The sequence below is a fragment of the Manis javanica genome, chromosome 12, assembly GCF_040802235.1.
Source record: "Manis javanica isolate MJ-LG chromosome 12, MJ_LKY, whole genome shotgun sequence".
In the NCBI taxonomy this organism is placed as follows: Eukaryota; Metazoa; Chordata; class Mammalia; order Pholidota; family Manidae; genus Manis; species Manis javanica.
In genome coordinates this window covers 75,736,172-75,754,513 of record NC_133167.1, presented here as the reverse complement: position 1 = coordinate 75,754,513, position 18,342 = coordinate 75,736,172, and positions in this window count along the sequence as shown.

Genomic DNA, 18,342 nt, shown 5'->3' with positions numbered 1-18,342 from the left:
TGTGTCTCAGGCTGTTGGTTGCATCTGGCTCCTTTCATGGTGTTGATTTTCCTCAGTGTTCCGTGATTCTTGTTTGGCTGCTTCTGTTTTTATTTGAGACTCTCAGGCGAGTCAGGGGAAGCCGGGCTGTGTGACCAGGTAGGCAGCGTGAGTCCGTGATCTTCTGGGCGCTGTTCCTCAGGGGTTGTGGGTCACGGAGGAGGAAATGGGGTCGTACTCACCGACTGATCCAATCCTGGATCCTGAGGGTTGGGTCTCCCAGTTCAGAGTGCGGTGCTCACTGCTTTTACTTGGGGACCAACGCCAGAGACGTCTGCTTTCTTCCAATGTTTTCTTCCAATTGCCCATGTGGAAGTTCAGCATCACCTTGGTCTCTGCGCTTCTCCTTTTAGCTCCAACATTTCTACTTAGTCCGTGGTTCTCAACCTTGTTTGCACATTAGAATCACCCGGTGAATTTATAAACTACTGAAGCCTTTGTCCTACGCCCAGAGATCCTGATTTATTTGGCCTAGGGAGTAGCCTGGGCACCGGGATTTTTTTAAAGTTCCCCAGCTGATTCTAAATTGCAGCCAAGCTTGCTAGCCACGGCGATAGGAAATGGCCTCGGGCGCCTCTTCCACATAAATGCACAAGTTCTCGGGGGCAGAAACCATTTTTACCTGCCGCTGAGAAGCAGATAGGAAGGAGGCTGTGTAACCAGCACTTTGACGCAGTTCTTTAATTATCATCTTACTGTATTCTCTTCAGCCTCTTCTTTGTATCTGTTGACTTTAACATAATTTGAAGTATTCACAATTGCTTTTACCTTCGTAGTTGTTTTTATTTGTTCTTAGTTGATTTGTGTTGAAGTTTCTCTTCCCATCCTTTCTCCATCCCTCTGCAATCCAAGGAGTCCAAGATCACTCAAAATATCCGGTCCACTGAAGAACACTCCGACTTGTTTTTCAGCACTGTTCTAAATTTACTTTTAATTATTTATTCATTTCCTTGTTATGTCAGCGGATTTGAAGAGGATTGGAGGGACAGATCTGTGCTCATTCTGTCAAATTTATTCCATCCCCCACTTCGGTCCTCCATTTGTCTCTCCACCCTCATAGATCTATAAAATGTGGAAAGGGATGTTTTACAATCCCTCCCAGTGATTCCATTTTTGTTTTATATATACTTCAGTGCTTTTGTAAGAAGCATAAAGGTTCATGGCTATTAGAAATTATATGCAGATTTTGCCTTTTATGAATAGAATATGACCCTCTTTTCCATGGAAACCTTTTTGCCTTATATTAAATTTTGTTTGAAACAAATAGGTACCTACTTCCTTTTTTATTTCATTTACCTGTAAACTCTTTTGCTTATCCTTTAAATATGTTTCTTGTCAACATAGTGTGTCTCTTTAAGTTTAAACAGCATATGAGTAGATTTTTAAAATCTTTGTTGATGGGAGTTGAAATGATTTAAATTCATTGTCATGACTTGTGCACTTGACCTGCCCTCTACTGTCTTGTTTCATGTTTTTAGATTTTATGCCTCCTTGTTTTTCTCTGGGTTTATGACTTCTGTTTTATACATGATGCTTTGTTTGTTTTTATCTTTTCCAGTGTTCTGGAAGATAAACATCCCTCTTAAAATTTTTGTCTTACGGTTTTTGGAAAATAAAATTGAATCTATTCATGTCATGGGGGATACCATGCCTGTGTACAAGGCATTCAGCAATGGTGGCACTTGTAGAAGTGTGAGAAGGAGGGGAAACAAACCCACATCCACATAAACTGCCACCTTAACCAGGAAGGCAGGTTCCAATATAGTTAACCTTCTGCTAGGCCGTTGGCTGGCCCATGGGTATAGTGTTAACTGGGGCTCAGGCTTCGTCTTTTAGTGGGAAAGGTGAGCAAATAGGAATGGCGGTAGGCTGGTCAGCGCTTGTAATGGGAAGTCCATGTTGATAAACCCACACATAGTTCCCTACATGCCACCATAAACTAAGACGTGTTAGCCGGGGAGGAGGAGGCTGGCTGTCTACCTGATCATTTAAAAGTATGCGTGACTGTGGGCATTCATTTTGGCTACAAATATTCTCTCTTTCTGGGCCTTTTCTGAGAGCGCTCTAGAATAGCAGCTGAAATTAGAGTTCAAACCTGCTTAATTCTCTGAGTCCGAGACAGCTTCACCTCTGATCTTGCTTCCTAATATTACTCTCAGGCCTCATCAGAGTGCCGATGGTGGCCTCTGTCAACCATAGATTCAGTTTTCTTTAAAACTAAGAAACTAACCTCTACCGCAGCATCTCCTACCAGTCTTCCTGCCCCATCAAGAACTGCCTCGAACGTGCTTCTCAGAGACGCTCCATTCTCTCAGCTCCTGATTCGCGTGGGGTATCAGCAGGGAGCCTGTCTTCTGGGAGATGTAATGACACGGTGGATGGGCCGTTTGCCCATATAAAGGGCACTGATCCCTCTCTTCAGGGTCCTGGGATTCCTTCTTCATCATACCAAAGAATTTTTGGACTCTCAAATTCATTGGGTGAGGGCCACCCACCTGTAAGTCTAGATTTCAGTTGACAACACTAGGCAAATAATTACAGAAGCATTTCAGATCCTCAGTGATGACAAAGAACACAGAATGCCAGTAATGATATCCATATTAAAAAACACAGCCTTACCCAATGCCTTTTCTCCTCTTGTCCAGATTCTCTCTCATCCATTCCCACATTAAGAGTATCAATTTAAATAGGCAAAGTCCTGTGGAATATGTGTGTGTGCGCACAGCAGGTTCCTCCTGGGCTTGGTTTTGACTTCGTAATTGGATCTCTGGGGCATATTTAGATGTGATTCTTATTAAAGGTTTGGAGAAACTGAGGCCAGGGATTGATGCCAGTTTTCAAATAATATGTAGAGAGCTGTCTCATACCAGAGAGTTGGACTCTTCTGACCGGCAAAGAAGGCTTCCTGGAGTTGAGAGCTCCCTGATCAGTTTCATGTACCGTCATTCCAGTTCTTGCGATGGTACTATTTCTTGATCTAGGCTTTAATGTTTACATAAATGAACTCATGAAACTGAAAATTCAACTGATAACTGTATTTACAAATTTGGGGAACAAACTGTGTTTTGTGTTTTACTACCTCAATCTTACAGCCATAGGAGATAAGAGATGCTTTTAACACACAGTCACAAAATATCCCTAAGTTTCATAAATGTCATGATGCAAGAAGTTAAGATGGTCATTTCTTTCTTGAGCCCATTAGGTGCCCTTAGAAGCCATTTTAAATGGTCCCTTCTTTGCATGAGTTACTGCAGATACAAGGTTCTGAGTAGGAGCAAATGATTGACTCATTTTGGGCCCCTTCGCCATGTTAGGGAGAGCAGCCATATCACCTTAATATCTGCTACAATGGAACACAGACCCTCTTCTTCCAACCTATGGATTTCTTAAGCATAGAAAAATGGCTCAGAACCCAGGAAACCCTAAATATTCAACTACTTTTATTTGTTCATGTTAGAGACAAAATAGTATTTCTGGAATCTCTGTAAAGCACGAAGAAAATGAATTACTATTGTTCTTTGCTTTGTCTCTTCTTTTCCTACATCTGGGTTTAAAATAAAAACTGCTAGTATTATTTATTTTTGAAAAATATTAATCTTTTTAAAGGATATACTTGAATATTTTCATTAGTTTTAAAAACAAATTTCAGAGTTTCTGATGTTTAAGTAGTTTTAAAGCATGTAGTAATCGTTTCACTACACAACTTCTCTTTTCCAAAGAAATTTAATGAATCTTTCATTAATACAAATAGAATTTCAGGCAATTATTTTCAAGAATGGTAGCTTTCCAATTTCTATTTATTTTTAACAAAAATTTCAGGCCTACAGAAATGCTGGAAGAGTACTCCAAGTGAATACTTAAATAAATTTCATATAGATTCACCAAATTCCCATAGTTGCATTATTTCCTTCCATGCAGGAATGTACATATACACACATTTATTTTTTCTGAACCATTTGAAAGTAAATTTGGGTCATCATGTTAGTTCATTCCTAAACACATCAGCATGCATCTCCCAAGAAAAGAAATCCTCCTTCACAACCGTAAAGTAATCACATTGGATGGGTATTTTCTGAACTCTTGGACGTTATTCTGTTTGTGGTTTGATAGATTTAGATGTCAGTTAAAAAGTGTTTCATCAGGGAGACCACCTTCTGGCAAATACCATGAAAAGCTCTGTGGACCTACTTCCCAGTAAAACTCGTGAAAATTATTAAGAGATCAAACAGCCATTTAAAGTTTTTAGAAATCGTCCACAGGCATAAAGCAAGTGAAGAAACATCTATTCAGTAAAAATATAAACATTCAGTAAGAAAGGCGAGCATCTATAGTATTTGAACCAAGGTCTGTCCCTTGCTCCCAGCCCGCTGCTCCGTGAGGTGGAGCGGCCCCCCCAGGACTGCCTTAGCCAAGCCCTTGGGGCTCGCTCCCTCCCAAGCATCCCTTGAACATAGAAATCATCATTCTTTTAAAATCCTTCTTCTCTCACTTTCAAATCAGGATCATCTGTGGGTCTGTTCCTATTGGTCACCTTTTCTCTTCTTACTCTTTGGCATGTGAAGGAATATTTGAATGAATGCCAGACACTGTTTATAAAGAAGTGTGGAGACTTCACCTTCCTGGAGAGGCTCGATCTCCCCTCCTCTGGTCCGAGCGGCGGTCAGTTGCCTTAATTCAATAAGGAGCTGTGATGAACCATGGCTGTGGAAAGGTCAGATTGCTTCTGACTCAAGCCTGGGCTTCTATGTATTCATCTAGAATTTTATTTTGGGGGTGCTGCACTCTTTGTTTTTTTTTTTTTGTGTGTGTGTGTGGTTCTTATATTCTAATCTTTGTGTTGTGAGACTGACAGAGCTCTCTTGTGCTTTTCAGAGGCTCTCCACTTACGTTTTCTCTCCTGCCGCCTACTGCTTTAGTATTCAATAAATCTTTCAGAGCAAAAACCTGCAAGTGCTTCAAACTTTCCAAGTCTCCCCCGAAATCTCTTATTTCTTCTTCCCTTGCAGCAGCCCTCCTCCAGGTGTTGTGCTGGGCTTTGCCCTAGATTGTCCTCTTCTTGCCCATATTCAGATTCATCAGTGACTCCAACATAAAAGCAGCTGCAGAGGCCAGCTCACCTCCTGTTCCCTTCCTGCTGTAGTTTTGGTTCATTTAACTCTTGCTGCCTCAGCACCTCTCTTCTGCTTTCAAAGAGATCATTTTTGTATTCCATCTGGCTTTTCCAGTTCTAGATGAGACCACTGGTCTTTGGACAAATATGACAGCCTACCTGGAAATGAAAGAGGCTTTGCATACACATATTTTAGAATACCTTTCTCTTTATTCATTCATGATTTGTAACTCAGCTGATTTCAGAATTTGGAGGACATACTCTTTTTTTCTTGAAACTATAAATATAATGTCATTTCATTGCCTTTTTGGCATTTTGAGTTTGATGAGAGTCCGATTTTTATTCCTTTTGGGGTAAATCTATTTTTAAAAAGCTCTGTTTTCTGAAAGGTCATTATTTATCTGTCTTAATGAAAATAATATATGCTTTTCTAGGATGTCTCTGGATGTAGGTCTCTTTCCAGTGATTTTGAACAGTTCGTGGTGAGTCCTAAGCTATCACACTAAGCTCCCTTCATAGTTTAGAAAGGTGCTTTTCAGTTAAGCTTTAGATTTTTCTTCCTCTCTAGTTGTGCTGGTGTCTTTAGAATTCCTGAAACTCTTACGTTCGACCCTTATTTCATTTATTCTTATCTTCTCCATCAACCTTTTTTTTTTTTTTTGGTCACTTTAGATGTTTGCACTGTATTTTGAAAAATTTAAATTTACTAAGTTATTTTATTTTTGTTTGGCTAGATTTTTCCAAGTTTAATCTTACATATCATTGAATGAATTTGCATTTAAATCATAATATTGTGACTTTTTATCCTCCTTAAAATTATCCTACTTTGGGTCTCATTCTCTCTTTTACACTTATATTAGTCTTTTCAGTTTTTTCCATGATTTTGTCTTTCTGCTGCTGTTTGGTAGAAGTCATGCATTCGAATATGTATGAACAAACTGATAATGAGAATTTTCTTCTTTTTCCTTTAGCAAATCACTTTCAGAGATTTGTTATCCCTGTACTTTTTTAGGGTGATCTTTACTTTCACTGCAATATTTTAAACATAAGCTCTATTTAGGTATTATTTACACTTATTGAAATTGTGAATGAACACTTGAGTGAATTTTGTCTTTTGTGTCTATTCTTTTATCTACCACCACAATCAAGAAATGGAATATTTCCACTTCCCTAAAAAAGGTCCATCCACTTTTGTTGTCAATACTGTAAACATTTGTCTCATGCAACCACTGATTTCTATCACTATAGATTAGTTTTACCTGTTCAAGAATTTCACGAAAATTGAATAATATAGTATGTACTTTTCTTCCTAGTCTCTTTCACTCAGACTAACATTTAAAAGATTCATATTATTAAACATACTAGTAGTTCTTTTTTAATCACTTAGTGTTCCACTGTATGAAAGTGATACAGTATGTTTATATATTCTTGTTATGGACTGTGTTTCTGTGCCCCCTGCCCTCAAAAATCATATGTTGAAGCTCTAACCCTCAATATAGTGGTACTAGGAGGTGGAGCCTTTGGGGAGATAATTAGATTTAGATGGGTGAGGCTCTGTGATGGTATTTGTAGGCTTGTAGGAAGAGGGAGGGATCAGAGCCCTCCCTCTCCACTGTGATGACACAGCAAGGTGGTGGCCGTCTGTGAGTTGGGAAGAGGGCCCTCACCAAGGAGTTGGCCATGCTCGTGTTCGGTCTTGGACTTCTCAGTCTCCAGAACTCTGAGAAAGGAGTAAGAAGGTAAGGCCCTCCCTTTCCCTCTTTGGATAGTGTCGTCTGCAGACATTATGTCTGATACTGCTGCAGTATCAGACCTAACAAATTTGGCACCATGATAGTAGGTAGAAGGATGGTATTGATAGTAGGAAATGGGATCCTTGTTTGATATATATGAAAATATTTATTTAGCACCTATTATATATCAGGCACTCTTTTAGGAGCTAGAGATTTAAAAAAATACCATGAGCCTGTATTCCACTAAAGCAAACCATCACAGTGCTGAATCAAACTGACCCTGAAATACATGCTGTCTTTAGATTTTTTTCTATCTTTATTGTTTAAACAACTCGAGTTAAGTTTTCTATTACTTGCTGTTGGGAAAGGCAGTCTCCTGTGTGCAGTCTTTGACTCCTACTTGGCCACCTAAGAATGGGCCTTGGGTCTGGGACATTTCCTTACCAAGAGAGAAAGAGCCCACACAGACCGTTGGGTTTATTGCCTTGGGTGGGACTGTCTTTCCCTGTTTCAAGTTCAATGCATACTCCATTCTTTTTGCTCACAGCGGCCTCATAGTATCTCAACGGCGCTCCGGCAATTTCTCCCAGCTTTTTGTATTTCTGATTCCATGGGGAATGGTAGAGTCCTTCCTCTACAGAGGGAGTGGGGTGCATGCAGGTGAATCGCCCCGCAGCAGGTGCTGGGGGAGACCTGTATGAGAGCTGTGGTTGCTCTGTCCCTCTATGAGAGTGAAGTGTTCCTCCCAGCGCTTGGCTGCATGGCGTTTTCCTTGGCAACTTGGATCCGATGCAGGGGCACAGTGTTTGGAGTCCTCCCCTGGGTTTGGTGACCAGCACATGGTGTTCTACTGGACGCTTGGAAACAAAGGTATCCTGACATACAGAATATTTAGTTGGGTTACAGTCATGTTGCAGTTCACCACTGCCAGCTCCCCATTCCTCTTCTAATCAAATTCTTACCTGGTTAATTTTTTTAAAAAGGATTATTCAGCATCTGACTAGTTTGATAAGAAAGACAGCTAAAATTTACTGAGACGTTAATATGTATCAGGTGTTCTCTAACCACTGTCCATGCACTGAATTGATCAGAACTCAAAACAATCCAGTGACATAAGCACTAGTATTATGCCCTTTTCACAGATTAGGAAACTGAACTTTCCCAAAAACATATCGTTAATAACTATGGAGTCAGGATTTGAATGTAGGCTGTCCGGTTCCAATGGCTGAGCTCTTAAATACAGGATTGTTCTACTCAACACTGGTTTTTATTCATTTACTATATTGTGGATGTATTTTTGTGCATTGAAATATTCTCTTAACAGGAGTATTACCAATTGCTCCAACACATGCAGTCATTTGAATATAATACTGCATTTAATCAACATCCCACTTTTGGGCATTTATTTGTTTTTAATTTTTTCATTCACAAATAACTTGGACACTTGGAAACAAAGGCATCCTGACATACAAGATCATACACAATCATGTTGCAGTTCACTGCTGCCAATTCTCCATTCCTCTTCTAATCAAATTCTTGCCTGGCTCCTTTTTTTAAAGGGTTTTTCAGCATCTGACTAGTTTGGTAAGAATGATAGCTAAAATTTACTGAGACCTTTATATGTATCAGGTGCTCTCTAACCACTGTACATGTACTGAATTGTTCATGTCATCATGATATCAATCATACCCTTACACATTATTTTTAGAAAATCTCCCTAATTATTTCTCTAGAAAAATTGTTAGAAAAAGAGAATCTGGAACCAATGGCTGGTATGTTTTAAAATTAAGTTGAAAGTTACAAAGTTGCCCTCCAAAAGATTAATTTATACTTCTCCCAGGAGTGTATCTTCCTTGGTATTTTAGTACAGAATTTGGGAAACATTACCATTTAAACTATTCCTTTAGTTAATTTTTAGTACAGATTTTCCTGTCTCTAATCACTTTATTTTGCAAGGTATTTTGTGTTTCAAAGGATAAACTGGCCATGGGTTTAGGGCTGTTATTTTTTTTCTGAGACCTTGAGGCCACACTAAGATTTTTCACTTGACAGAACTTTTAATGAGTGAGGTACTTATTGTGGATGAAAATGCTATTAGAAAGTAAAGAAAAGTTTTTGGGCTGGAATAATTTAATTTGAAAATGTACTTGGATCTCATTAACTAGTTTCCTGGTTATTTTTGTCTTTCTTGTTTTTCTTGGGCCAAGATATCACAGTGACATTTAAGCTCATGTTCCTAAAGAAAAGCAATTTAACAAATCAAATATAGTTTATATTATGATTAGGGATAATCATATGCTATTAAGTTAAGATTTTAAGAGATTTTTTAAGTTAAGTGATTTTCACTAACATACCTTGTTTTCGCAGATAGATTGCCATGTAAATATTTCTCTTTCACACCATGAACAAAGTGGCTCAGTTAACAGTTTTAAAAACAAATACGTGCGACCACAGTATTGGTTCTTATACTAACAATCTTTCCTACAAACTATTTATGGATTACTTAAATGATATTTTCATTTTTATCGTTAGCTGTTAGAAAGCAAGCAAGTTTTAGGGTGTAGTACAGTCAACATAAATGAAGGGAACTACAAAGTTGATATTGATTTTGCCTTTTTCTTCTCCTTGTCTTTTAGATTTCTCATGTCTCTTCACCCTGTTTATGCAAGGCATCCATCCTTCTTGCTCTAGGCCTCTCGCTGTTTTGAAACATGAAACGGAACATCAAAGACTTGCAACATGTGAATTTTGAAATACACTGGCAATTTTGAGGGGATCAGCATCGTATCCGCCTTGTGAGTTTAGTTCAGTGATACCTTTCATTTGTCTGTACTGATCATAACATTTCGTAGCTGCTTGAATTGTAGATGATGGTTATTGAGTGACTTATATTCATCTTTGGAGTCAGAAAATAGCAGAAAGCATTTTTTCTGAGGGTATTTTATTCTCCTTCTTGAAAGCATTCTGAATAAACACACTTTTCTGGGTATATAAAGCCTAAGAATGTTGATCATAATAGGGAAATGGAAATGAATAGTAGAAAGATCTGGTCACATGGTCTTTTTGAACAATAAGTTCGTCTCTCTGGTTATTTACTCCTCAAGGGTGAAAAGTAAGCTCATTAAAACATAGGTCTCTGTATCCTCAATTGATAGACTTGAAAAATTGAGACACTCTAGTACAATATCTAGCTTCAGAATGTGTTGTTTACATCCCAGTTAATTCAAATATTTGTTGTATATATTTTTTGTTTATAGAAACAAAAAAATGTTATAAGCATTTTCCTTGTAAACATTGATTCAGAATTAGACAAAGCCTGATATCTTTACAAGACTAGTTCCCTGTTAAAAAAGCAAGAGTTCTGTTTCGGAAAAGCCCCCACCACTCCAAACAAGGGAATATTTACAGGTAATAATGTTATTCATTTATGGTTCTTTAAAAAGACTAAAAGTTTTCTCTGCTTCTAATTTCTGGTTTAATTTTCATACCTGCAAAATTAGGGAAGTAGCCCAAAGACTACCTTTAATTCTGATTTCAACTATAAGTTTGAGAGACCCCCAACACCAGCCTCTGGTTTGATAATTTGGTAGAAAGATTCACAGAACTTACTGAAAGCTGTCATACTCACGGTTACCATTTATTACAGCAAATGGAAACATGGTAAAATCAGCCAAGGGAAAAGATGCATGGGGAAGAAGACGGAGAAGTTCATAACCTGGAGCTTCTAGTTGTCCTTGCCCGATAAATGGCGTTAACTCCACCTGGGATTATGTGTAACAATATACACATAGTGTTTCCAACTATGTGTATGTTGTTAGATGTTGCTATGTAACATTGAGACTTGGTGTCCAGGGTTCTTACTGAGCCTGGCCAGCCTCAGTCTCCAGCATCTGTGGAGATAGAATGGGTGCCCTATGATACAAAGTCACCACCCTAAGTCACGGTGCTGGACTGTCTAGCATAGCCCAAGCTCCCAGGTAAACAGAGGTATTCTAATCAGACAGGACATTCCAAGGCTTAGAATTTGCTTCCCTAGTAGCCAAGGGCAAAGGGAATGTCGTTCTTCTGATGTCATTCAGGTCATCAATAGAATTTAGTTAGCGGTGGTTGTAGAACTGAAGTCCTATTTTCTTGCTGTTTATTCTTAAGAGTCCCAGAGTTTGCGTTTAGCTCGTAGAGGCTTTTCTGTGGCCTGCTAACAACATGTTTGCTTACTTCTCTGGCCCATCTCGATGATTCTTTCCAGTCTGTTAAGACGGACTTTTATAAATTGTCATATAATCACTAGGGTGACTATCCCATTACTTTCATCATTTAATGCAACCTAATCAAAGGAGTGACTCTTCCCTCATGCTGACAGGTCTTACCCACACCCAGGAGGAGGGGATGACATCAGGGGTTGGAAATCCAGGGGTCATCTTAGAATTCTGCTTCCTACCACATCTTCGTATTGCATTATGTTATTTCATAAAATAATCATGTATTCCTTTTGTAATCTGAAGAAAAACTTTGTATAAAACTTAGAAAGCAGAAAAAATAACCAGAGACTTTAAACTTCCAAAAAAGTGGAGGAAAGAAAAGATAATTTTAAAGTTCAGTACATCCAAAAAGTTAGGAAAAGAAAGAGAAACAATAAATTAAATGGTTAAAAACTAAAATAAGATGGTGAAATAACCCCAAATTTGTCAGCAGCACCACAAATGTTTATTACTTAGCCTACTATCAGTAGGAAGAGATTCTTAGGTTGGATTAAAAAAAAAAAAGTCCAACTATGGGCAGTTTAACAACCACCCTTGAACTAGGGCTATAGAGAAAGGTTTATCCACCGACTCACTCAACTATTCGACTAATGTTTGTACCAGATACTTTCTAAAGACTTTCATTGAGCAAACCGAAGTCCTGTGTTCATGAAGCTCTCATTATAGTGGGGGGTGTTGATAAACAACAAAGAAGCCATATAATGTGTTAGAGAGTGGTAAGTGCTCCTAAGGATGAAGCCAGGTAAATGGTTATAGAGCAGTTTGGTGTAGGCGGGCCGTTCAGGGAAGCCTCCCTGAGAAGAAGAGATCTGAATGGGCTGAACAAATGAGCCACGTGGGTTTCTGTAGGCCGAGTCAGTGAGGTAGGACTGCCTGGCCTGCTGGAGGAACAGCAGCCTGGTAAGTGTGGTGAGGCAGAGAAGGCACAGGACAAGATGTGGGGGACGGTGGCAGGGGACCAACCATGCGGGGCTTTACATTAAAAATGAAAAGATGGGGAAAGGTATTTATTGAACAACTGTTTTGTACCACAGGTGTACTTAGTTCTGGGAATACAAGATGGACAAGACAGGAGTGGGTCTTGATCATTGGATCTTTTGCTGAATCTGCTTCTATGAAACACTACTTGGTCACAAAAACATAAACAACACCTTGTTCACTTTGAAAATGGTGGGTACACTCAGGCTCATGTAGGGATGAGAAAACAGCTCATTTCATTATTTCTTTCCTTCCATCTTCTTGAAAAGCTATGATCTTTTGTTTCCTATTTGAGAGTTTAACTTTATTTATTTATTATCTCTGTATCTGTTTTGTGATGAGGGCTGTTAAAATTTATTCCCTCAGCAAATTTGAAGTATGCTTTACAATAATACTGACTGTAGTCACCATGCTCTGTATTGACATCCCCATGACTTACTCCTTTCATAACTGGAAGTTTGTACCTACTGACTTCCTTCAGCCATTTCACCCACCGGCCCAGCTCACTGCCCTCTAGCAAACACTCCTGTTCTCCATGAGTTTTGCTTTGTTTGTTTATTTTTTGTTTTTATATTCCATGTATAAATTAAATCATGGTATTTGTCTTTCTCTGACTTACTTCACTTAGAATAATTCCCTCGAGGTCCATCATGTTGTTACAAACGGCAAGATTTCAGGTACTTTTTTTTATGGCTGAATATGCTTCCATTGTGTGTGTATATATATCACATCTTCTTTATCCATTCCTCTATTGATGGACACTTAGGTTGTTTCCCTATCTTGGCTATTAGGGGTGCCTACCTCTTTGTAAATTAATGTTTTCATTTTCTTTGGATAAATACCTAGTATTGGAATTGCTGGGTCATATGGTAGTTCTATTTTTAATGTTTTGAAGAACCTCCATACTGTTCATTATAGTGGCTGTACCAATTTACATCCCCACCAACTGTGCACAAGGGTTACCTTTTCTTTACATCTCTGCTAATAATCGTTACTTCTTGTCTTTTTTATAATAGCCTTTCTAACAGGTATGAAGTGATATCTCACTGTGGTTTTGATTTGCATTTCCCTGATGGTTAGTGATATGGAGCATCTGTTCATGTGTGTACTGGTCATCTGCATGTCTTCTTTGGAAAAATGTCTATTGGACTGTTTTCTTGCTATTGAGTTCTTTACACACACACACACACACACACACACACACGACTGTTTTCTTGCTATTGAGGTCTTTACACACACACACACACACACACACACACACACACACACACACCAGTTGGTGAGTCTGTGTGCCTGCCCTTTAAGAGTTCCCCACAGCCCTTTGCATTCCCTGGAAGTAAGCCCCATTGTTTGGCCAAGCTGCATGTTCTGGGGTTCATCTCTCTGTGCAGGCCCCAAGGGTTGGGGTGCCTGCTGTGGGGCATGGACCTCTCACTCCTCAGGAATGGGCTCCTTCCCTCCCAGTTGTGGGTTGCCTCACAGGGGGTTGGGGGTCTTGGCAAGCCCACATCTTTGTCTCTTCTTTCCATCTCTATGTGGCCCTTTGACCTTTTGTTGGGGAGGAGCTGTTCAGCTGGTTTCCAGTCTCCTCCACAGGGAACTGTTCCACACAGGGCTGTCGATTCAGTGTGTCCTTGACACATAGCTGTCGATTCAGTGTGTCCTTAGGTCTGTTCAGTACCTTCCTACACTTGCAATTGGACAGCTCCCTCAAGAGTTAAATTTAGAATATTACATGGCTGGGCAATTTTTGGTCTGTCTTTTGGTGATGAATCACTGACCATTCAACCCTGCAATAACTGCTGGCTGCATTGTGTGGCCCGGCAGAAAGTTAGCCCAAAGCACTTTGCGTGACAAGCCACAGTTTATGTGTCTGCATTTGAGCTTTCTAAGTAATCTTTGCAAAGCATTTATTTATACCACAATTTTCTAAATGTTTGTTTCAACTGTGGAAGAGAAAGTTTTGGTTCAGAGGGCAGTAGAATTGGTGGTTTTCTCTACCCATTTTGCACATGTTTCACCCCATTAAATCTAGGCTTGTGATTTTTAGGAAAGGATTTATTTGTCACAATTCAACTGCAAGTAGGACATTCGCTTTGTGACTGTTTTTGAAAATGTATGGCAATCCCTTCAGTGCTTCATTTAGCTGTGTAGAGATTGCCCAAACCCCCAGCCTTCAGATGTGTGCTGAATGCGGTTAGGAGAGTGCCTCCTTTTTATTACTGAGCATTTAAAACTGATGAGAAAAAAATGGAAAAAAACAGACTGGAGGTTCTCTGCAGGTGTAGGGAGGAGGCCGTAGATAGCAGCAAGACTGGCTCTCCCAATTTTGGGTCAGAACAAGTGGCAACTAATAAGACAGAAAACATATTTATGCTTGTTACCCTAAGTTTGGTCTCATCTCATTAGGGATATTCAATCATGTTTGCTAATAGGCAGAGAAAATTCAAGCTTTTTCTGTTTTCTTGGAGCTGTTATAGCAGGGTTTTTTTCTTGTTCTTTAGTAGTAACTGGGAGAGGCCAATGCCGCTTTTCTGATTTTTTTTTTTCATGTAAAAAGAGTTCAGTTAGGTTAACTGTGCCCCTTACTCCAACTGTCCCGGTGATAGATAGAACAACCTCTTCTCAGAAATTTAGATGAATTGTAGTTAGTAATTAGATTAATTGTGTGTATTCTTTTTAGTTCATCTTCCTCTTGGGAGGGAGGCTGTCCTGGAAGGAGTAAATGTCCCCTTCTGCTCTTTCTATCCACAAGGCTCTGGCTACCCTGTTGTCTACCACCGCCTTGGACCAGGTCAGATATGTGCCTGATGCTGGGATTTGGGGAGCATGTCTGACTACCCAGCTGGCTCTCTATAATGGTTGGTACTTGAACCTCCAGTTTTAGTCACTATTTTTCAAATTGTTCAGAACCTTGTTTGGGAAGAGCATGCTGTTTATTGGTGCCACCTCCCTCCGAGACTTCAACTGCAACCCAAAGAGGAGTTCTCTGGATATAGAATGCAGAAATCCACTTACCCATCAGTACAGGAGAGACTCAGAGTCAAGCCCGCTGGTGCAAATGGCAAATTGCAATAATGGTTTATCACTTAAACAATCTCTATATGAAGAGTCTGGCAATATTATTTAATCAATAGAAAAAAAGGCTTGTCAGCATTAAGCCTACAGAAAGAGGCCTGAGGAGAAGAGACCTGTGTGTCAATAATAGGGAACCCTGACCCCTTTCTGAAAACAAAACACATTAATATATTGCTTCATTTCCAATGAGTTCCTGTTACACCCCAGCAATGAAAAGTTCTGTGTAACAATCATCTCCCAGAACAACAGTTGCAATTGTTAAGCCTTGCTCTTAAGCATTAGTCTGCATGCTGATTTTAGCCTGGTTAAGTGCTATAATGGCTAGACACTGGGACCTGTGAGTTAGGGTTCTCATGATATAGGTGTGTGTGTGTCATGACTGCTTTTTTCCCAATATACAGATGACATGATGTGACATATATCTTAAGGCATCCACTAAAAAACCACTTAAACTACAAGCAAATTCAGCAAGGTTGTAGGATAGAGGATTAATATAAAAAATTGTATTTTTATACACTTGGAATGAACAAACTGAAAATAAAAGAATTTTGATTCCCAACAGCATCAAAAATAATAAAATACTTGCAAGTAAATTTAACAAAAAATGCAAAATTTATACTCTGAAAATTACAAAACATTGTTGGAAGAAGTTAAAGTGGATCTAAGTTAATGGAAAACATCTCATGTTCTTGGGTCAGAGGACTTAACAATAGTTAGATGGGAATACTCTCCAAACTGATGTACAGATTCCACACAATCCCTATCAGAATCCTCGCTGGCATTTTTGTAGAAAATTGACAAGCTGATTCTAAAATTCATATGAATTGCAAGGGATTCAGAAAAGCTGAAACAATTGTGAAAAAGTAGGAGGATTCACACTTCCCAATTTCAAACTTAGTACAAAGCAATGGTAATCAATACAGTGTGGTACTGAGTTAAGGACAGAAATACAGATCATAGGAATAGAATTGGTATTGGCACAAGAATAGATATATAGATCAATGGAATTCAATTTAAAGTCCCCAAATAAACCCACATATCTGTGGTCATCTCATTTAGGACAAGGGTGCCAAGATTATTCAGTGGGGGAAAGAAGAGTCTTTTCAGCAAATGGTGCCGGAGCAACTGGATATCCACATATCCAAAGTGGATGAAGTTAGGCCCTTACTTCACCTCACATACAAGAATTAACTCAAATTGGATCAAACATCTAAATGTAAGTGCTGAAGCTATAAAACTTAGAAGAAAACATAGAATTAAATATTCATAACCTTGGATTTAGCAAAGGATTCTTGAAAATGACCAAAAATCATGAGCAAAAAAGGAAATTAGATGCACTGGACCTCATCAAAACTTTTGTAATTCAGAAGACACCATCAAGAAAGTAAAAAGACAATGCATGAAAGAAGAGACAGTATCTGAAAATCATATATCTGATAAGGGACTTGTATCTGTAGTATATAAAGAACTTTTACAACTTGATAATAAAATGAAAAAATAGCTCAATTGAAAAATAGGCCAAAGATCTAAATAGATATTTCTCCAAAGAAAATACACAAATGGCCAGTAAACATATAAAAAGATGATCAACATCATCTGTCATCAGGGAAATACAAACCAACACCACGATCAGAGGCCACTTCACATGCATTAGGATGGCTGGAATCAATAGAGATGTGAAGTTATTTAAAAGATTTGGCCCTAAACATTTAAAAAATAATGTGTTTCTAATTCTAAAGGAAATGCTTGTTTAACAAGGAAGAGTTAAAAATAGAAAAATCACAAAGAACAACAAATTAATTATAATACAACTACCTGTATATTATCAATATGAACATTTTGGAATATTTGTCATTCTTCAAAATGGCTTAGGTAGTATATTTTTGATATCCCATTATTTTAAATGGAAAATTAATAATATATTTCCAGCCTATACAAAAACTCCAAACAATTCCTTAAATATTACTAAAATATTCTTAAACACCAATGGAGAAATAGTCCAGAATTTTAAGGTCTTTAAAGTCCCCACTATTTATTTAACATTTGATAGAATCATAAGTGGGAATATTTGTATGTGTTGTGAAACAATGCTCTAAAGTGTTGGATAGAAATTACTTATTTTTCCTACATTACAAAGAACATGGACTGCAAATCAAACAAATATGTTTAGGATGCATAGGAATGCAAATAACATTCAATACAAGGAAATAAAGCAACAAGAAAAAACAATTTTTTAAGAAGATGTTTAATTGTCAGTTGAATAGCTAGCTGCCCGGATGAGGCTGAGTGGGAGACAGTGAAGGCCACAGTCCCTGTTGATGCTGGAGAGTGAGCAGGTGGCTGTTGGTGGGTGACCTGGAGATGGGGTAAATGAAACAGTCAATATATGAATTTTCTTCTCATCTAAATGCAAGAAACTTTGTGTTCAGTCTCCTCTTGTTGTGTGTAAGATACCAGACATTGGTCTGTTTTCCACAAATAATTGAAGAAGAATGCCTGCAACCTCAGCCTTATATCTGCAGTATCCTTATTCCAGAGAATTCTGTTCCCTTGATTGAGACACACATTTATGATTTCCCCCTTGTTCAGTGTACGAAATTAGGGTCATCCGCTGGTCATCATGACTCATTTTACTCCTTAAACATGTGGCATTAATGGAAATAAGTGCCTAGCCTTTTGTTTTATGCAGTATTGCCTGTAAATCATATTTTATTCATAGACTCCTGTGTATTTTATTTAGAACCACAGAGTAAGAAACTACTAAATGCAGTTAAACTCTTCATATACATTAAATACTGGGAGGTCTCAATTTTTAGCCTGATAAATGGATTAGGATCTTGAAGGCTCGGTTGGGGCACATACAGATATTGAGAAATTATATGTGCTTTATAAAATGATCCAAGAGAGTTCTGATTCGATGAACACAAACAACATAAAGATGCAGGCTTATTAAATACTAGACTTCTCTTTGAGCAATGCTTAAAGTGATAAAATATAAAAATAGATACATATCCAGACTATGTCATTTAATATTCTAATTCCTACATAACTCTTGGTTAGAGTTCTATTGAGTTTTGAAGTATTGGTGGGGAAATGGTCTTGCTGCAGCTTGGAATGAACAGGTGCAGAGAAAGTTTTAGGAGGG